A 23,385-nucleotide genomic window follows, 5' to 3' on the forward strand; every position below is an offset into this window, starting at 1 on the left:
TGAGTGCGCTCAGAAAGTCATCTTTCTCTTTCTCTCTTTTCTCTTTCTCATTCCTTGCTGAGCTTCATCAGTCTAGAAACTCCAAAAGTTCTGCAAATCCCTTCACCTGGATGTCACTTATTTCAGAAACTCCCCAATGGAAAACACTTTAAAGCATTCAAAACCAATACTAACCAGCATCTGACCTGTTTCTTTCCCAATGGCATATCTTTGCTGAACCACAATCCTCTGCAGTCCTGATGAAAACCAGTTCAATTGAATTCAAATTTATTTCTGTAGCACCTTTTACTACATTCATTGTAACAAAACAGCTTTACTGATGTCAGAGTCTGGACCCCCCACTGAGCAAGCCAAAGGTGACATTGGCAAGGTAAAACTATGGGTGTAACAAAGAATCCTCAAGAGGAATCAAGACTTGAAGGAGGTATCTGTCCTTAAATGGTCAACACCAGACAGCACAACAACAAAATAAGCAATGAGATCAAAATATCATTAAGAAAGGAGTCATTTAGGAGCAAATAGTGATTAGGAATTAGGAAAAACTTAGAAATGTAATTACTGCTGAAGCAATTCACACAGCCTAGTGAACTGTCATGTTTACAAAACTGTACCTTACATGTCACAAATTTTAATTCATTTTGCAAATAGAATTGTATACTGTAAAATGTTTCATTTACTTCTACATATTGTATACGTCTACATCTTGATATTTATCCCCAGTGAAATGTATATACTGCCATTTATACTGTAGTGTGCATGTTGTATTTGGGTTAGCTATTTTCTAGTCTTTCATCAATACGCTTTTGATAACAGGGCTGCTTCTAGCTGGATTTTTTGGTGGCCCATTCCCAAGTAATTAGTGACAATGACGTGTAACTCATGCAACATGGCTGTGTGTTTAACTTCTGCCCTCACTAACAAATGCACACATTTCGTCACACTACAATTTATGAAACAGCATGTTGGATAGACTAATCATGCTTTCTCATTCATGCCATGCCAAACTGGAATCTAGCATAAATATGCTCCAGTCTGATGTGCGATCAGTATAGGATAAAAATTGTACCACTCAGTTAACAGAACAGTTATGTAAATATGCTAGGCGATTGAAATATATTACATTTCTAGTTTCCAGCAGCAGTTATCATATGCCAAAGACTGTATATACATGAAAAAGATCAATAACAAAAACAAATCTTGTCTCAACATCCACAAAGAAGCTCTTACAGCCTACCACAACTAATCACACCACTACCTTATTGTGTAGTGGAACAGAGATGAAAGAGGCGCGTGGTATAAAGCAAATTGAATTATAAACACATACTATATAGGGAAAATGACATTTGTGACATGCACATTTTGAAATGGTAATGTGATTGGGTTGTTTTTTTTTTCTGGAGTGCTATTTAGTGCACCCTTCTCCCGGAAGTTACGCAGACAGAACCTCTTTTGTGTTTGTTTTTCCTGACAAACGCTCAAGGCTTCTGTCACTAGCGTGTTGATCTCCGCTACTGCGATACATTAGACCTCGTTGGCACATCCAAAAGGTTGAATACAGGTAATTAACATCAGTTTCGTAATATTTTCACACTGCTTGATTGTAGTAGAGCGCGCTGGACTAGTTTGTTGCTAACGTTACATAGACAGTCGGCACATCCTGGCAAAGTTTATTTTTAGCAGCAACTGTAGTTAGCTAGCGAGCTTGCGAACATTAACCACAATAGCGAGCCGTTAGCATGTCATCAAGCTAATGGTACCCGTCTAGCTAGCTACCTAGCTAGCATCATCAGGATTCAGACAGGTGATTTGATCTCGGCCATGAGCAGCTACTGTGAATGACCTTCTGATTTTTAACATTTGACTTAAGTATTATTAGATAGCTTTGTGAAGGTCAATAGCTAGGTTGAGCAAAGAACTAAGAAGTAAACGTTTTTAGCAAGATACTTAGAATGTTTATGGTTTTCTTAAAGTGCTGGTAGCTTAACAATTATTTATGGTCTCCTTGCTGTATAATCGCGTTAACTTGGTTCTATCTAGCTAACCTAGCTACGGCGGTAATAAACATTACTGTTAGCTAGCTACTTAGCTATTTTAGCCAGCTCACTCAATGTGTTAACGTTTCATCAGAAGCCAATGCGTTCTAACCATTCTAACCTACTTCTTACCGAGTAGGTACGATATTTCCGCTTGTATTTAACTTTAACGTATTAGTCGTTTTTAAAGTTGTTGGCTAACTAACTGATTCAGCCTCAAGGAGGTAGTGAGATCTTCCACACTAAACTAAAGCAGCAACAACAAAAAACAGTCCCTTATTATTGAACATTTATAAGTAAGCATGTAGCTAACCATGATATTCCTTTATTTTAATTGGACATCTGTTCTGTTGTAGCTCAGTACACAATGCTTTCTTAACAAAAATGTACAGGACATTGTGCAATTTTATGCAACTAAATTACAATGAAAATAGTACTGAAACAGTTCAACATGAAAAATAATGGGGGGGGGTCATGTTATAAAAATGAAGTGACTCAAAACTTACACATTAGGCAAAACAGTTCAGGTCTGCAGAAGGGCAGTAATGTAAGAAATGTAAGGCTGTAACTTTCATCTTTGGTTATATCTTAAATTTTGTCTATAAAATTTCTAGATTCCTTTGATCAGAACTTCTCAGGGGTCATTTTTTTTCACCAAGAGGTATAAAAACAAGACGGGTGTCTAATTCCACAGTGATAACATTACCCAAGACTTCATAATCTTCTCCCTTCATTAAACATTCGACACACTGTCTAACTGCCTGGTTTCCATAAGCAAAACCACACGGCCCTATTATTAGAGACATTAGAGAGATAGATTGGATAGAATTCAGTTTGAATATATTTTTCACTAAAATGCTTGTGAAACAACTCTAGAAAAGCACACACTGACCCCAGATTATTAAAAACAGTTACATATGTTTTGCACAAAACCCCACCTTTTTACTGTTTGCGTGCTTACAAAGGAGAAATAAGTCAACAGGATGCCATTGCCTCGCTGAGCTTGAAGTAAACACGCAAGGTGATTTTCAGTGGCAAGGAAGAAACAGTTCCCTAAGGTTTCAACAGCTTAATTAAGACAAACTTCACATGCAGGCACAGGGAACAGTGAGACCTTTATCACAATGTCTGCTTTGGGAATATGATAAATTATCTCTTAACGCCAAACAAGACAACCTTTCTAACAATGGAAACTAAATGTTGTAGATATGTTGCCAAGAAACATGTAGTGTTACAAACACTTTGTAGATATTTTAAAGATCATTTTAGTGTGAGTCAATGTTATAATGTTAGCTACACCATGCAAGAAAATTAATCTAAGATAGATACCTAGCTTTACCAATTCAGCTGTATGTAAAATATATTTTAAACATCTTGCACTAATGCTTGGAACATTAGGCATTTGATTACATCTGTGTCTGCGATTTTGAAAGTGTTTTTATCTTCCCTGTTATATCTACTATAATGCCCCATGTTGTGCAGTTTACCAAAGAGTTTTGGGGTCAGCACATGTCATGAATTACTTTCAGGTGAACAAGATATGTCATACCCTTTTAACCCACTGGTCCCTTTCTGCTTCATGGGAGGTTGTAACCAGAACAGCACACTGTCTCTCTTTTCTCTGACAACCGACCCTCTCTAGTGAATCCTTTCTATTTGTTAGGTCCTACTCTCTGACCAGTCTGTTAAATCAGGGGGGAATCTGGATATGGTGAAGACTTGAGTTTGAAGATAAAACACCTGACAGTACATTAATCCTGTCTAAAAGAATACAAAGTTTAGGTTAGGTTATTTTATTCAACTGCAATTTAGTATTTCAGGTTCTTTCATTTTTAAATCCTTCCAATACAGCTATGGGAGAAGACAGTAGGCTATTCCAAGATTTATCAATTTGGTGGTTTCACACAAATACTACAATATATTGATGGAAATTGGAATATGGAATAGAAAACAACTTGTAGCCTAACACAAATAAATAAGATTCACAGCTACATAAAGAAAAAAAAAGGTAAAGTAGCTTGTTGAGTTTGGAGCTGCATTCAAAATAGTACATTCTCTAATTTTTAACCTTATTTTTCCTTTTTTGTAATTCTGTGTGTGCATGTAAAATTAACTTCATGAGGCAATCATTCACATTATCAGATACCTTTGCATTTGATGCACTGCAAGGCTGCTTGTTTACTAAACATGGGAGGCAAGACCTCTCCCAGGGTAGCTTGTTTTTCGCCTTCCCAGCGCTAACTACTCTCTTGTGTGACTGTTCCATGCTATTACCGTCAAAGTAATAAAGTATTTGAAGGTATATTAGGTCTACGTATACAATTCTGAGATTACTTTTTGTTACGGAGTAGCTACAATAATAAAACCTAGACAGTCAGATCCAGTGCAACTGTAAGTAGCTAGTTAGCTAGCGTTAACCTAATGAACCAGGATAGATAGGTTAGCTAACGTTAGACGGTGTAAAGCCAAACACGCCATCAGTGCTGAGTGTATTTGCCTTAGCTAGCGAGCTAACTACACAGCGGCAAAAGTCATTTGCTGGCTGTAGTGTTTGTAAGTAACACAGTAGCATTTACAATGTAATATTTAAAATTATATCTTGGCTACAAAACACAGCCAGGATCCCCGTTTCGTTGATTTGGTTGGGCTGCCAAGACAACAAAATAGTCCGCTGATGCTTTCGTTAAAGCTACAGTACTCCATCTCATGTCAGTGTCTATTTAGCTGCTATTTTTTTTATTAGTTTCTGATAGGATCTTTAGACTACGTCCGATGCTTTTCTTTTGTTTTCGATGCTTTTGAAATTATCTTAAATTACCAGTTCTCTTCTTTTCTATAAGTATGTTTTACATCAAATTCGGAAACGTACAGCCTTGGTGGAAAAAAAAACAACAACTATCGATTATATTTTTGACGAAGATGCTACCTATGAAACTACATTCACAACGGAGCTAGTTATGTAATGTAATGCAATAAATGTAGACCTGTTTTATATAGTCCATGCAACAAAGTTACACAGAATCCTACAATTAGTCTACCTTAAGCAAATCCAAACATTGCTGTGAAAAATCACTTCAGGGATATATTAAATACGTGCCACCACCTATGGTAGACATTTGACGGTTAATAACGCCTAATAAAAATAAACATGTTTTCTTCCAGTAAATTTACATTTACGGCATTTAGCAGACGCTCTTATCCAGAGCGACTTACAAAAGTGCTTTGTCATTTTCTCATAGAATACGTCCTAGTATTCCCAGTACAGTAGGTTAGAGTCCAATATACCAATGATCTAGACTACTGTAGAAATACAGGGATCACTGTAGTAGGAAATCAAGAAACGTGTGTTGGAGCCTTTCGTGAAAAAAAAAACATATAGCTAGGTAGAAGCATGATGCAAAGTTGACTTTGGTATTGACACCAAGAGTTATATATGCAACCAGGTAACTCGGGTTTACTCCTTTGTGCTCTATTGGCCTGTTGTTTCCATTAGGAATTACTTGACGTTTTTGTTGTAGGGTGCTATTCTCTGCTTATCCACTAGAGGGCAATAAAACGCATTTATTCTGAATGAGCCACACTTGACCAATTCGTCAACTAAATGAAATGTGGGTCATGCAAATTTCGCACGTCTGCCTTTCTTGACTTTACACTGGGCGTTTCTGAAATGGCTGTCAAACACAATAGACTTCCTCCGCAACTAGTATTTAATAAGTTATTAAGAGCATGCAGCAGATAGAAGATTTCAGTAAATAGAGGATATTGGTAAAATAAAACCTAAATAAGAGAAAAAAGGAATAGACCAGTGCCAAACCCCAAAAGCCTGTTTTATTTAGCAATCAGAGTAGTTAAAATTTTTTAGGTGCTTTTGTCAAATGCTTGGTTTTAGAGTTAAAGAGTTAATTAATAATTATGCCCTGTGGAAGTTTGTGAGAAGCAGTTTATTTGGGCCTTTCTGAAACTATAAAATCAAGCATTGTACAAGAACCACCTATACCTCAGTTGAATTTCTATCAGTTTACATACTCTCTCTCAGACATATCAAACATCATTTCAAACTGGACTTCCATCGCTAAGCCCAGATCTTTCTCAGGACCAAATCAGTTACATCTACCACTCAATCACTTAGAAGCATATCTTTCAGAAATTAAACTCTGGATGAAACACAACTTTCTTATGTTAAATAGCAACAAGACCGAGCTTATCATAGGCTCAAAATCAATCCTGAGTAAAACTGGTTCTTTCACTCTAACCACTGATGATATAGCTATGTCCCCTTCCCCTGGTTAGAAACCTGGGTGTTATCCTCAGTGCAATTCTTTCATTTGTACATTGTACATTGTGTATATAATCATAATATACATATATTGTACATACATTGTTAATATATTTTGTACATACATAGAAAATATATATTTATCTGTATATATATTTTTTTTCTCTATGCACCCCTGGTTCTCTTCCTCAGTTTGGACAGAGCACTCTCCACCATTTCACTGCGTGTTATACTGTGTATGACTATGTATGTGACGAATAAACCGAACTTGAACTTGAACTTGGCACCCATGTTCATGCTACTGTTAAGATGTACTTCTTTCACCTGTAATATTACTAAAATCCAAAATCCGTCTGCTAATAAATCTCTCATTCATGCTTTCATCTCTAGCCTCTCAGACTACTGAAACACTGTCCTTGCAGGCATTAGCCCTTCTCTCCTTCACAAGCTTCAGATGGGTCAGAAATCTGCTGCCTGTCTTCTCATTCAATCCCAGGTACACCAGCACATTACACCCATCCTCCAGGATTTTCACTGGCTTCCTGTTAAGTACCACATTCATTTCAAATCTTCCTTTTCAAATACAAAGCTCTCCATCGTCCAACACCTAAACTATCTGATCTTCTTGACTACAAACTGCCGGGCTCCTTACTGTTCTACACCCAACCTTCATAGCTTTGTTGATCAGGCATTATTATTATTATTATTATTTTAACATCATCATCATTACCATCACCATTGGAGCATTACCTTATGTCTTAGCAGTGTCTCAAGAAAGCAGAGATGCTTAAACGCATGCAGAGGAATAAGGATAAAAGGCAGAAATAAAGTGAAAACCAGAAACAGACTTAGTTCATTATTTCCATTTACTCAGAAATAATGAAATAAGAAATAATGTACAATTGTACTGATTGCAATCCCACAGTTGTTTACCAACAATTATGTACATACTGTACTTTATACTGGTGTGATTCCTTCATTCACACTGTATTTGGGCAGAGAGCTAATGAAACATAATAAAGTGAGGAACACTAGCAAACACTGAGTCAAGTATAAAAAAAAAATGGTATGTTAAAAAAAATTCGTAGTTATGATTTCACTTTATTTCTTTATGGTTGATGCATCTTCATAAGTGCATTACTGACAAGCTTTAGTCAGAGAGGACATAAATATCTTGGTGACTTTGTCCAAGTCTTGGTGTGTTTCATAGAGAAAGCTTTGTTTTCAACATGGCTACATGTTGGCTACTATACTGAAAAAGCTTACAATGCCTCCAGAATACATGGCTCCAGTATTCATTTGAATGTTATAGCAAAGGGGATATTAAATTAGAGAAAATGTATAACTGAATATTACTGTTTTGGATTATATAATTATTTAACGTTTGAACCCTGAATACAACATAAATTATACAGCAGTTACAAAAAAAGTCAAATGGGCTAGTTGATGTCCTGTGGAGACAAGAGCTGAATAAACATGAATTAAGTGATCATTTCCTGAAGTCATCCAGCACTACTTACTTGCATGCATTGCTCCTCCCTTACAAACACAGAGCTGAAAGGCAAAATCTGGATGTAAAAACCTGTTTCTGGTGCCTGTATAAAATGTTTGGGAAATGTCTGTGTGCGTTTGCATGGCCTTAATTTTGCCTATTAGAAATGCTACACTATAATGGCCTATAATGCTATTAATCAATGTCAGACTATATAAATGTATTGTTCCATTAGTGCAATTCTTAAGCAATGTCATAACTATAAATACTTCATTGTATGTAGTAGGCAAATGAATAAATGAAGTACATCATTGGTGAGTAGTTATTGTGGAAACCAAATTTGTATTTTTATGTGATTAATGAGCAGCCCTTTTATTTTTATATATATATATATATATATATATATATATATATATAATTGTATAGTGTGCATTGTCTTTAACATTCCTAACATATCCTCATTAAAACTGCATTTTGAAGTTAGTATCAAATAAATGCTTGAAATTAACTACTATTAATGCATATTGTACACATTCAAAGTTACTCATTTAAGTGTGTTCTGATAAATAAAAAATCATGATGACTATAAATAATATTTTATAATGAGATGATGCACCATCATGATTGCACACTTTGGATAGCAGAGTGGTGCAAAGAATACTGTTTTTCATATTTGTATGATACCTGTGGACTAGTTAGAAAGAACTACTTTGATCACTGAGTAAAGAATTATTTAAAAATGTCTTGTACACCACATATCTGTTTGCCACTATAAATGATTTAATTCCATATTCTAGCCTCCCCCTCTTGTCCCAGTGGAGTTATAATGTTTCATAATAAGTTACAATGGGAGCAGACTCTGACAACAGCACACTCTGAGCATGTATACATCTACAAGATCCTGATTACTGGTAAAAATCAGTTTGTCAATAAGTGAACTGAAGTGTTCACATGCACAATAATAATAATGTGATTATGTAAAAAAGGACAAAAAAGCATATGAAAAACAAACAAACAAACAAATTGCTATATGGGATCAGTGAAATCGGGGGAATTCTCTACAATGGACCTGATCTTAAAACCTTGTCCTCTTTGCCCGGCTGCAGAACAAGAGAGCCCATATTCCACTTACACTGACATAAAAAAAAAAAAAATAGAAATCTGATAAAGCTGTTCATTTGCCCAGATTAATTAATTAATTAATCTGGGTTTTGCTTTGTGCGATGTAGAGCCGAACACTGATAAACGTTTACGTGACATTTTACATAGGAGTCTTATTTCCCTTTGCAGGGGTAAATGCACTCAGTGGCATTTGCAGTAAAGCACTGAATTACATTCAAAATAGACATGATTTATAGAAGCAAGCATTTCAGTTTGCTCAGAAAGTCCCCTGGATCCAGTCAAATGTTGTGCTCCAGCGGAGTACCAGGACAGAAGTGATCTTTGTCTAGTCTCTCACTCATCTGTGTGTCGATCGGAGGAGCCTCCTTACAGCAGAAGTATTGCTTCCAGAGCCGCTGGAACACCGTGCGGAACTTCTTGATGCGGAATGCATACACGATGGGGTTGACGGCGGAGTTGCCGTGGGTGAGCAGGATGGCGATGTAGAGAAGGAACATGGGCTTCTCGCAACCAGGGCTGAAGAGTGTGATGCAGTTCAGGATGTGCAGTGGGAGCCAGCTGGCGGCAAACAACACAAGCACAAGCGCAAGCGACTTGGCTAGCTTCAGCTCCTTGTTGTAGTACTTGCTGGGGTCGCCATGGCCCACACCGACCTTCTTGTTCAGTTGCTTGTGTGATGGAAAATATTATTTGATCATGTATTATCATGTGATTCATATGTAATGATTCATATATAATCATGTTAATCCTTTCCATCATATAATCCTATATGAATGGTTTAGTCTGCAACTGACTATAAAAGACAACTCCCAGTACACAGTTAACATGTAAAATGAAAAGTTATTTACTGATCTAACTTAAGCTAAATAGCAACTAAATCTTTTGAACATACAGTATTCTATTTATTATGCACATATGGTAATTCTATCCTGACTCATGAAAATGTGGAATTCTGAATTGTGTAACGTTTGTAAGAAATTGTAGTGACTTTGCTATATCCTCTTCCTCAGAGCTGTTCACAACGGAAGCATCTCACCTGCGGACTCTCGGGGTTCTCGATCAGGTGTTCTTCCAGAAGAGGAGGAACCTTTTGACCGTCGAAGAACTTTCCGGTATCTTCCCCAACCTGCCCCAGGTCTACAGTCTTCATGGTCAGTCTCTCTGTGTGCGAGCGTATGTGTGTGCGTGCAAATCCGCTCCATTTGTCTTAGTGTGTTTTCAAACCTACATTTCTGAAGCCTACTTGGTGTCTAAATCATAATCAAGATTAAAGAAGTGTAAAACCCACCCAAACTGGGAATTTAATGACAGAACAATATCAGCTATCGGCACCATGCCATTACTGTGAGCAGGTATGGACTGGAGGCTGTACATGTTGTTTCTGCGGTGGCCTTCATGACACAAGTAGAGTTCTGTTGCCCACTGACACAACTTTCTAACAAACCACATATACACTGGCTCGCTTAAACAGATTCTGTTTTGTGGCGTTGCATTTGTGTTTCAGTGAATCTATGTGAGTCCATGAAGAGGCTGAGGGACTCTTCTATAGTTCAAGGCATCGGAGACATCATGGTGTCTAGAGTGAGCTGGCTAGTGTTACTCCCTTTCTAGTTCACATCATCTTTTGGTGCTGTCTAAAATGAAGGGGTTGTTCTGTGTAGTGTGGGATATACTTGTTGCTTTACTTGATATGTCAGTAGCTCATGTGTTTGTGTGTGTGCGTGTTAGTTTGAAGACGCTGCAGGAGAGGAGTTCCAGGAGCAGGTGTCTCACCTGTGCAGTCAGCAGAGTCAGGCACTGGAGCTCATTAAAAATAAACGCAAAGACCCACGTTTCACGCACCTTATACAGGTAACACTTTTTAGAGGTATAAAGCCTTTGGACAAACCTACAAACACTAGAGCTTCTGCCATATTTGTTAGTGGGCTGGGTTGTGAATTGGTTGACCCATATTTTGAATTGGAGACTATCCAGTCTTTTATATTTGACTTTTATTGCAGCACATAACTTCTAGTGATGCTGTTTTAGGTATAAATTGGTGTTGCAGTCAACAGAATCCACATTTGGACTTAGATGTCCTTGGCTCATTCGTGTGTGTGTGTGTGTGTGTGTGTTAGGAATGTGAAGCCAGCCCTCACTGCCGCCGACTACAATTAAAGGACCTTCTAGTGTCTGAGATGCAGAGACTCACCAAATACCCCTTGCTGCTGGATAACATCATCAGACACAGAAGGCATGTATAGAAACCCTCACATACAATGTATTGAACCATGAAAACACTTCAGTATACACACACATACCAGCTTACCAAGGAGGCAAGCACACACACCCTTTCTCCTGGATTAACACTAGTATGTGCCCCCACAACAGCTGGTTCTCCAGACCTGCAGCCATTGCTGAGGGCACAGGCGTGCTGCCGTGGGATACTACGAGCTGTCAATGAGGTCGTCAGGGAGACGGAGCACCGGCGACTGCTCAGCCGTTATCAGCGCAGGCTAGACTTGTCCCCTCTGGAGAGGCAGGCCAGTCCTGTCGCTGCTCAGTTCAAGGTACGGCCTTACTATGTATCCACCATCTGCCTTCCAAACAGCTTCTCTGGTCTTGGAGCACCTGATCCAGAGTATGAATTATTAACTATATTCTTTTTCTATGTAGAATCTGGACCTGACCACTAAGAAAATGATCCACGAAGGACCGTTGACTTGGAAAGTTAGTAAAGATAAAGCTATCGGTAAGAGATCATCACAGCTGAACAAATCACTGTTAACTCTGGGGAATGCAGCTATTGAGAGCATGGTGCTATGCTGACTTGGAGTTATTTGGTTCCCTGCTACCTCACACATGACATGGTCTGAATAACTGTGTGTGTGTGTGTGTGTGTGTGTGTGTGTGTGTGTGTGTGTGTGTGTGTGTGTGTGTGTGTGTGTGTGTGTGTGTGTGTGTGTGTGTGTGTGTGTGTGTGTGTGTGTGTGTGCACCTGCATCTGCCTGTATGTTCATACGTGTGTATACACATGTTTCAAGGACTTTTAATGTGAATGGATGCTTTCAGTGATCTGTGTGCAAGCTTGCATACATTTTTGTTTTTCCTCTTGCAAATGATTACTTGACAGGTCCATTCTCACTCTGTGTGTGTGTGTGTGTGTGTGTGTGTGTGTTCCAGACATTCATGCTCTGCTTCTCTCAGACATGTTGGTGCTACTCCAAAGGGGTTCAGGTGACCGTTTGATCTTGCGATGTCCAGTGCGCTCACTGGGTGGGGTTTGGGGTAGGAACACGGACCTCAAAACCCCCTTTTGCCCCGTTGTTCGCTTGGATTCATCTCTTGTCAGATCTGTGGCTACAGGTATATTTGTAGTTATTCTTACAGCTATGAATAGCCAGAATAGATGAATGGGTCTGGAATAACTATGTCTTTATTTTATTTTTAAAAAATTAAGAAGCCAGTTAGAAATTGCATGTGGGTTAGTTTGAATACATTGTTTGACAACCTGCTCTTCTCTATCAGATAACAAGGCCTTGTATGTGATCAGTACATCAGAGAGACAGATATACGAGCTGGTGGCTGGGACTTCCTCTGAGAAAAACACGTGAGTTTGTTTTTTTGTCTCTCTCTGACCCACCATCTTCTCATCAAGGTCAACCAGTCAGCACTGCTGTGTCTGTTTTGTGATAACATTTATGGTGTCAGGCCATTTATGTTCAGATGATTTTAACAACATTGTGCTGTTGTAGAAATTGGGACCTGATGGCTTTAGCGATGTTTCCACAGATGGAAGAACCTGTTAGAAAAGACCATCTCCTCGGCCTCTGGAGGCAGTGAAGCCACCAAGCAAGGATCAACAGCTATCCCAACTGACCAATCAGAAGCCTACATGCATACTGGTGGGCAGGGTTATGTGGGAGGACGAGCTAAAATGGCTGATGCTGCTCTTCAAGATGGTAAGAATTTGTTACACTCCGTTACACAGTCATTGTTGCACTATGATAGTTAAACAGTATATTTCTGGTGGTGGTGGTGGTGTTTTTATAAATAGAATTTTAGCAGGCTCAGATATTTACCAACTTTTTTGCACCCTTTGTGTTCTGCCAGTCAGGACACTAAGACTGTTGATCCTTGGATCCTTGGATCCTTTAGAGGCTGCCAGTCAGAAGCAGAAAGTGACATCATTGTCCTCACAGCAAGAAGGGCAGGAGATGCCTTGCCAGTCACCAAAAGGCCGTTCACACCTGGAGATGCTGAGGCATGAAACGAGGCCCTGCCAATCACGAGCAAGCATACGGCAGCGCATGATAAAAAATGTGGATGGAATCTTTCAATCAATGAAGGGGCTGATGAAAAACCTGCATCAGCTTAGGGTAAAGTGGATATATTACTCACGCTCTCTCAAACACACACACACACACACACACACACACACACACACACACACACACACACTATCATTGCAGCTAGCTAGCACTTTCATGTTATGTTTTAAAAGAATGGCTTTGTGCACTTGTGAGATCCTGGTTAACTCCTTGTTTTCATTTTCATAGGAGATTGAAGCAGACCACTGTAGACTGCTCACAATGGTGAGAAAAAAGTCACCTGTCAGTCAGTTCAGATGACACCATCCATGGGTCTTCCTCCATTATCAGGACACCATCTATTTATCTTGGGTCGAGCGATGGTAAGTGTGTCAAAGAAGCCATTTATAAATACTGGGGCTAAACCTGTTTAATGCTGTACCACAATTCTTTTTGATTGTACCAAACAAAAAGATCTAGTCTGGAATCACTAGAATAATTTGGGGTTGAGTTTAAATGGAGCACACAGTTGAATATTAAAACATCACCGCAGATCTTGGGTCTTGCTATTGCCAGACTGAAAACTGGCCTTCAAACCTGTAGCAATTCCCAATTTTAACTTTAAGAATTTTATGTATTTATTTGAATAATGTTTAGTATTGATTTTGGAGTTGATGTAATTATGTTGCTTATGGTGTACTACCCCTGCAGACTGTGGCAATTGTATGGTCATCTTTCCAACCTGTTTAGGTAACGAAGAAGGGCCAACAGAACCAGTTCAGCCCAAGATCCATTCTACAGGATTTTGATTTATTACACGAGACATTGTAAAGAGTTTTACTTACACATTTGAAACATGAACACACACATACTAAGGGTGTGGCATTCCTGCCATTTCATACATCCTGTGTAGCTCTTTACTAGAATCCCAGCATGCCTTTCTCCTGGGAGAAACCTGCAAATATTGTATTGTCTGCAACTGAGAAGAGAGACAGGACAGACGAACCTTCAGCTCATGCACCGAGTTGGAATAAAAAGCATTCAAATGAAAGTCCAGATATGTGAGGTGTTTTTTTTTTTATTAGGTAAAGCTAAAGTTGGAACAAGGGAACTGAGGTGACAGTTTAAAAAAAAAATTAGTCAATGAAGATGAAGAAATGGAACTAAAATGAGACTGAAAATGTATGGCTGAGGAAATGAATCTGCCCATTAAAGGGACCCCCCCCCAAGCACTTTACCCAATACATGTATGTTAATACTCACTCACGTCATCAGTGACAAACTGGCAACCCAACAGGTGCCATTTTGCTCGAGGACCCATAATCAGCCCATGTCAACTTGACCCAAGATTGTGGCTCTCTTCGCCTTATGGAATGTGTGGATGGGTGACTTAAACAAATTCAGGTTCTTTTTCACTGGGACCCCTGCAAGACACATGGGCTCCAAGAGAGTATTTTGCATTAATATCATCATATGTCTATGTTGTATCCTTTATTTTATAAATTAACACTATGCGAGAGCAAAGAATAAAGAGTGTGGAAGGAGTTTATTTTATTTCTTTAAGCGTTCTACAGAATAGAAAATAAAGGTTTGGCCTCTCTTTACGCACAATGGATAAGGCAGGGCGTACTGGGATTGCCATTGTGTTGTGGCAAGACATCATCTTCACTGCTCATTACTGTATACTTATTTGTGCAGCCCTGTTCTGGACTGACTCCTGTCAACATTGCAGGGAACAAAAAGGAACATTTGTTGTCTGATATCATGTCATTACCTATGAAGGGGCACCTTCTGTGTAGTGTAAATACTGTGAAGCTCGTCCCTCACCTCTTGAAATGGCTCAGTGATGCCAGGGTTGGTTTTTGACACATATGAAAGGATTTATACTTTGATCTGTTAAGATGTTGGTAGAAGTGGCTCCTTTACACTGACTCCAGTTTGGCCTTTGTTGTATAATGGCTAATGTTATGGTTCAAAAAAGAATGAAACTGTCCAAGATCAGTGTTAAGGACCAGGTTCTACCTTAATCTAGCTGCATCTGGATGCTAATAGCCTAATGCTAGATTATGCCATCACATTTCCCTTTTATAAACTAACCTGTGAAAGGGAGAAGGAAGAATGGCCCTCTATCCTGTGTGGCTTTCCCACTCCCATGTGTTGGGACTGTTTTGAGGGTCGTTGGTGTAATTGGATTTTGGGGTGAATGTGGACCGGGCTTTGACAATTGACAAAATGTATAGAGCGGCTGGTCCATTTTTGGCTTTGTATGCAAGCATCAAGATTTCAAATCTGATGTGGTCAGTTACTTCATACTGCCAATGAAGTGAGCGCAGCAGTGGAGTGACATATGAATTTAGGAAGATTGAAGACCAGTGATGCAGCTGCATTATGGACAAGTTGTAGAGGGCTGATGGCTCTTAGAGGAAGACCAGCAAGTAGCGAGTTGCAGTAGCTTAGCTTTGAGATTACAAAAGACTGCACAATTACCTGGGCAGCTTCCTGTGAAAGAAAGGGCCGAATCCTTCGTATGCTACAAAGGAGAAATCTGCAAGACCAGGTCAGATTTGAAATATGAGTAGAGAATGACAACTGGTTGTCCAAAGTTATGCCCAGGCTACGAGCAGCTTCAGATAGTGATACCAGGGAGTTCTCGATGTACATAAGCTTGGCTTTACTGGGGTTGAGCCTCAAGTGGTGGCTGTCATCCATGACACAATGTCAGTCAAGCATGCTGAGATAAGTCTGGAGACCTGCGTATCGGAGGGTGGGAAAGAAAGAAATAATTGGGTGTCATCAGCATAGCAGTGGTAGGAAAAGCCATGAGAAGATATTACATCACCAAGAGAACAGGTATACAAAGAGAAGAGGGCCTAATACTGAGCCCTGGGGGACACCAGAGGAGAGTCTACATGGATTGGAAGTGGATCCTTTCCATGTTACCTAAATGGACTGAAAACATTTCCATGCAGAGCCAGTCACACCAAGGCTGGAGAGAACAGAGAGGAGAATGTTGTGGTTTACTGTGTCAAAGGCTGCTGAAAGGTCCAGAAGAATCAGGACAGAAGACAGTTTGGCAGCTTTAGCAGCATAAAGATTCGCAGTCACTGCTATGAGGGCTGTTGAATGTGCTGGATTGTAGCCAGACTGATGGGGATCATGCAGCTACTTCTGTGTGAGGAAACCAGATAATGAATTGTAAACTTCTCGTTCAAGGGCTTTTGAGAGGAAAGAGAGAAGTGATACTGGTCTGTAACTGGTTATGTTGGTGCTGTTGAGTGTGGCATTCTTGAGGATTGGTACCACCCTGGTGGTTCTGAATGCAGAATGCAGATCTCTTGAGATCGTCTAGAACAGAGTGGAGGCAATGGGATCCAGCGGACATGTCGGATTGCTGGAAGTCAGGAGTTGAAGAGTTTTTCTGAGCAGAGAGGGGAAAAAGAAGCCAGAGAGTTGGATGTACAGGAATGAACACTGGCTGGAAGAATGGGAACAGAGGAAAAGGACCGGCGGATTGCTGCAACCTTCTCCTCAAAGAAGAGGATCAGACAAGGTTCAGACAAGAAGCCTTGAATTAACAGAATCTAAGGCAAAAATAATTAAACTCAGAGCCTACCATACCCAATCAGAGAATGATCCCGGAGAAAAACCCAAAGGACTACAGGCCATCTTTTGCGCCATGCAGTTTACGTTAGCTGTCCTAATTCTCTAGGATCGCTTTCTAAATACAACGCTGCTGTATTGAAGGTGGCCCGCAACCCAGATAACAGTCGGTCAACGATCAATAAAGAATCAAATCTACAAAAAAAAAAAAAAAAATGAAGCTGAAGCAGGCGGTTAAATAATGACCTAAACTATGATCTGAAGTAGTATGGTAGAATAGGGTGAACAACGATTGAAAGCTGTATATTCGGTGAGTGATAACCTGTAGAATATTGAGGAAAGGGATCGGGAGTTTGGGACGGCGGGGCGACACAAGGAACATGGGGGAGGAGAAGTGTTGGCATGGGGCGTAGTCGGTGTAGTAGCCACGGTTTGAATGAAGGAGACGGAAATATGTGTTTCTGTGAATAACAGATGAGTAGCTGTTCCCGCAGGCAAAACGGGAAAACGGAGTGGAATTGTTTGGTTTAGGGAAGGTGCACGGCCAAAGGAACAGACAAGAAAGTGCGACGAGTACGCCTGTTGTCTAATAGTGAGTGTAAAGAAACGTGGCGTTAAAACTGCTCAAGCGTATAAGAGTGAGGATAAATTATATGCTTAGGTGAAACAATATTATGCATGCCGTAATGGAAAGTAAAGCATACGTTTTATGCTCTCTCCATGATCCTTAACGCTCTTCATTTGGATGGTTTTCCAGCCGAATAGCTCTGATTCGCAAGTGTCTGGGTGATGAATGATAGTATTCACACACGCAGCGGGGCTCAAGGCATTGAACCAACGCATAGTGGAAGAGTTGGGAACGGATCATGGATTTTACATTGCACTGATCTTAAGATGTAACGTATTGCCTTTAAGGATTACTTTCTTTATTTCCATAGAACTGGGCAGTGTTTTGCAAAATTTCACGACGTGGATGTTGAAAAGTGCATTTTATTCCAGTCTGGAAAACCCCTGCGCTTGGATTTTCTTTGTGCCGCAAGGTCCTTAGCATTCGGATGTAGCCCCTCGCAAAGAAAGGCAAGTCGCCTAATTTTTGTAGTCTTTTTTCCCCTCACAGCGAATTGAGGGAACGACGCCTGTCTTCGCTTTGTGTTTTTCACCTTTTAACTTTTGGAGCCAAGTAAAACTCATTTTAAGCGTCGCATTGTCCTGTCCGCGTCGCTGTGCTCTAAGCCTGCAGTAATTTAATAGTTCTTGGCGTATTGGTGGATAGGGTTATTGGAATACGGTGAACTCGGTGCTGACATGCAAACAAAATGGAACCGGATTGATGAACCCTGCTGGGTATTCTTTCATTTCCTTTGTGTGGAGTCTCGTCAAATTGTTTCTTAAACCCAAATACTTGATTTCAATAAAATAATTCTTAATGTTTCCACTCATTTCACTTGTTTATTGTTTTGGTGGCTTGAAGTGCATGTTTTAATGTATGCTTACAGCAGTAATCTTTGTATCAGTAGACGCAAACTGTTTCCACCATACCTTATTGCAGTCTTCATTGGAAAATGGGTTTGGCTACGATTTAATCCTTAGCTCGCCTAACTCCAGTAAACGCGAGAGAGAACCGATACTGTGTGTCAAGCAGCGACTTAAGTTGTTGCAAAAGCTGGGATGTAGATAGTCCTGGTTATGTATTTACAATCGAACACCAACTTAAACTTTTCTTAAATGTAGGTGCGGCGTAAACTGCCTTAGATTCATGGATATTTTGATTACTGTACCAAACTTGGTCCAGTCCCAGCATTCGAGCTTTTCAATGAAGGCCTCTAAGCCTCGGCCTGTCTTTGCGTGGGTGTTGGGGGCGCCCTGAGTACCTCCCCTGCAATTCTTGTCCACTGTTACTCTGAGGCATTTAGGCCTTACCCTGTGCAGACAATGATCCGCTGAGCTGGTTACGTCGCTTGGCGACAAGTAATTTGAGATCACTGTTGATGGTTTACACCTACCTACAAAATGACAATGGGTCAAAAAAAAAATGCATTGTTTCCAAACCACAGAATAATGCAAAGAAAACACATTCATGGTACTAATGTTTTAATTTAGGATTAGTTAAGAAATCAGTATTTGGTGGAATATCTCAGATTTTGATTGCAGCTTGTTCATGCATCTTCAGGTGTTCTCCACCAGTCTTTCACACTGCTTGTTAAATAAGCTTTGATTACCTAATCAGAATCTCATTAAATACAAAGAGCTGTACATGTGGTGGAATTCAACAGACTGTGGAATTGAAATCATTGCCAAATGCAGAGATACTGATTGGGACTGATCTCTTAATTTTCTTCGAGAGTTATGTTTTTATATATGAGTTTTTATTCTAACCTTTATTATAAAATGCATGGGGTTATGGTCCCATTCTATTCTGTTCAAACGTAGGCCTACTGTTTTTACAATTCCTGTGAGAAGCGTGTGTGTGTGAGAGAATCCAAGAGCCCCTATTTGAGATTGATGCGTGGCATGTGTTGGGAGTCTGCCCTCGACAAATGGTATCCTTGACTGTATTACCAGTTTTGTAAACAATCCCTGACAAGTGGGTGAGTAAGAAGTGCATGCACACAGACACAGCAGAAAGAGGAGGTCTGTGTTTTTGGCTTCCTAATCAGGAAAGCTTGCGTTCCCTTCATATACAGCCAATCAGAGAGAAGGGGACAGACATTTAGAAATAGAAAGTGAGGAAAGTTGTGGTTCTTCATTAAAGGAATTGGATTAAGAGTCACTATTCTTAAGAATGTGTTTAGTACCTACTCAGGCACACACAACAGCTTCTTCAATGACAGTTGCTGCTGTTATTTTAGAGCTGACCACACACACAGACCCAGGTAAACATACGAACAGCTCACTGACATATTTTTGCTCTCCCCAGAAATAGGGTTGTGTGGTTAAAGGTCATGTAACCATAGAAACCTAGCCCCCACACTGTTCACTGCTCCTGTACCCTCTTATTCATTCCTTTGGTAAAGAGCCAAGCTTGGTAACCCTGGAGATGATGGGAGATGGCTGGTGTGTGTGTGTGTGTGTGTGTGTGTGTGTGTGTGTGTGTGTGTGTGTGTGTGTGTGTGTGTGTGTGTGTGTGTGTGTGTGTGTGTGTGTGTGTGAGAGTGATGAGACCTTGTGGTGAGTGTGAGAATTGTGAAAGTACCGATTCACAAAGTTGTTGAACGATGAGCCTGTTTTTGTAAATTGCTTCCTTAGGGTGAAAAACATTTAATACCTTGAAGGTGAAGTGGTGTGTAATGCTATTTTCTGGTTTGTTCATTATTCTTGCACAGTTCAATTAATAGATGAAGACTACAACCTTTGTTTCAATTTTCAGTGTGTATTCAAGATGTTCATTTTCAAAATGTGACTCAATTTTATACTATCACTGTTCTGGGACATTAATGGATTCATTGAAATATATAAAAACAGATCTTTATAGATCTCTACATATTATGGTGTTGCTCTGATTTTATATGCACTTGTTCATTCTGAATGAGAACAGATTGTAGTGAAATTGTGGGCACTTGTAGCTCACCTTTAAGAGCAGATAGAGCTTTGTGCTGACACCACCAGTCTTTGGTTTGATTAACAGGGAGCGTGTTCACTCTGAGATGTGTTGCTCTGGATTATGGTATTTGCTTTAAAGGTATACTTATTACTCTTCCTCCCTCAGGTTAGTCCTCCTCCTCCTCTTCAGCCTTCAAAATAGATTCTCTCAGGAGTAAGGTTGAACTGCTGCAGCTGCCGCTGGCTCTATCCTCTAAATCTATCTCAGAGCGCAAAACTCAACTGGGCATAGCAACAAAATGTTCCAGGAGGCGGAGCTGGGGTCCACAAACCCCGCCCACTGGCCCCAGACATGGACAACGAGTCACAGTACTCGGGCTACTCCTACAAGTCCTCCCATTCCCGTAGCTCTCGCAAGCACAGGTGCGTATGCCATTTCCCGACATTCTTCCCTTTTGCCTAAATGTGGGTGGGCATTGATGTTTTGTCTAGAACATACAAATGTGAATGTACACTACTGCAAACACTGAGGGTACCACCGTATCGTTATTTAACGATTATCCATTTTATGTTGCTTTATGTACCAACTTGGAGTATACTGTGTATATAAATGTTTATATACATCTGTGTGCGCATGCGTGTGTGGTGGTGTTTCAGGGATCGGAGAGACAGGCACCGCTCTAAGAGCAGGGACAGCAGAGGGGACAAATCGGTCACTATCCAGGCTCCTGCAGAGGCCCTGCTGGACACAGAGTCCACACGTGGAGATGATCGAGTCCATGTTTTCACTTCATACCTCCTCCAGCCTGGAAAACCATTCCACTATAGCTTCAGACCATAAAAAGTCTATAGTGCTTCAAAATATGAATGATTGACTTTTTTTTTTTTTTTTACTGAAATGTTGGACTGGGCATCTCATGTCTCCTCATGCAGTGTCAGAAATTTTGCTCTAAAATCTCGCAGTACACATATACGCAACACGCGTATAAAAACAACCAATAGGGAACAGCCTGCCATAGCTCACATGCCAACTACAAATAACAGTGGTATAGCAAAATGAGCATGAAGTATGTGGGACACAAAAATATTTTGTGCAGTTGTGGCAGCAGATAGAATGCCTTTTTGATGTCACATTTTTGTGACAAAAGCACAATATCTTAATGATCTAGCATGATAGTTTCCAGAAAATCTGTATCATGTAGTCCGATATTGAGAACAACTATCGATGGAGCACTGTGCCATGGAGTTTGGTCAAGGTTTCAGATGCATCGTCTTGTACAGTTTGAAATGCAAAACAATGTTTAAGACTGCTGGAATTGCACAGTGCAAAGGCAGGTTGGGGTGAGTACCAATGTTAGCTGGCATGCTTTTGTTGTAGACTTGATGGCCGATTCATTGTCTTTTTTCCAAGTCAAGCTTCCACACATTCACACTTGACACTGTAACCTCATCAGCATGGTATGTTACTCTACAAGTCAAGTTTTCAGAACCAACTGATGGTGAATGACATCTCAAAACTATTCTTGAACGTACTTTTTCAGATTTGAATTCCTTACTGAGAAGTTTGAAAGAACTTAGGAGTCGTTGTTGAGTTAAAAAAAAATGTGTCTGGAGTGTGAATGGCCATCATAACTTGCATTTTTCATCGGAGCCTTGCTCACTAAAGCTGTTATTTTAACTAAGCCTACTCGCTGGTTGAGTTAGCTAGACAGGCAAGCTTGTTAAGGTTTAATTCCCGAAGTTTGGGCCCTGCTGTCGGCTTGAATGTCAACACGTAGCCCCCAGGAGAGAGAGTTTCGCCTGTGAGCTAAGAAAGGGGGAGAGAGACAAGTACTCATGCATGTGAGCACACAGCTAGACAACATGGAAAAAAGACACCCAACATGCAGCAGGAGTGGCTAAAGCCATACAGAAAACATGAGTACATGAGAAAGTGTTTTTCATGAATATAGTGGAGTGTTCTGATAACAATTTGGTTTGTTTATTTCATAGAGCTTCAAATATTGCATTGATGGAACCAAATAGACATTTAGGAGGAATTTGCCATACTTGCCATACGTCCTTCGCCATATGCATTCTTGCATTTTTCTCTTTGCTGTTTTCTGTTATAGTCATAAATTCTACATATATTTATTGAGAAAATCCTTTAAAGAGGCGCATGTCCATCATCACGTTTTATTTGTTTGGCTTTTTTTTTGGTGTTAGATTCACTATTGTAAACAAAATTACTTTTTTTGCATTTGATGTTGATATCATTATGGCAGGATTTAGTGGAGGTACTGGTGTCTATATTAGATGATTAAATACACCGCACCAGCAGTTCTGAATCTTTGTGTTAAATAATCTATGCTGATTGTCACGATCAGTCCCTTCCATGTTCCGTGTTTTCCATGTCTTGTGTTTTGTTCCGTTCCACGGTTTCATTTTGTCCTCACACTGATTGCGTACACCTGTCCCTCGTTTCTAGTTCATGTATTTAAACCCTGCTGTGTGCCTTGGTCGTGGCTGCCTGTACACGGGCATCTCGTCGTTCCCGGAAGAAGCAGGGTCACGTTTATTTTGATAACGACGAGATCCCAGGTAAGCGTCTACCCGTCTTGACCAACGCTGCAGGGGGGAGCAGCCTGCAGCGCAAGACGTGAAACCACGGAAACAGGGAGTCCAGGAGGGTGGCCAATCGTGACATTATTACACTCAGGAATTAAAAAAAATATATTGTAGCATCCCATGAAATGTGATCTTTCACACATAATGAGAGCAGTTGGCAATGAACTAAAACTCAATTAAATATATCAACTTCCCCTTAAGCCTCTCATATACTCCACATTTAGGAACAAGCCTACTCCTACACAATAAGCAGTGCGGTATATGAAAAGAGCAGGCGTATCAAATAAACAGAGCAACATGGTTAAGGTCCAGCCAGATATGTAAATGTCTGCCAGAACATCCAGTGTGTGTCTGCCGTTCGGTCAAAACTGGATCAGTCCAGAGGCCGCCCCGTCAGATCTCTCTTGAACAAAACAGTGGTCGAAA

The sequence above is a fragment of the Electrophorus electricus genome, unplaced genomic scaffold, assembly GCF_041902795.1.
Source record: "Electrophorus electricus isolate QZ-2024a unplaced genomic scaffold, ASM4190279v1 Scaffold27, whole genome shotgun sequence".
NCBI classification, from domain to species: domain Eukaryota; kingdom Metazoa; phylum Chordata; class Actinopteri; order Gymnotiformes; family Gymnotidae; genus Electrophorus; species Electrophorus electricus.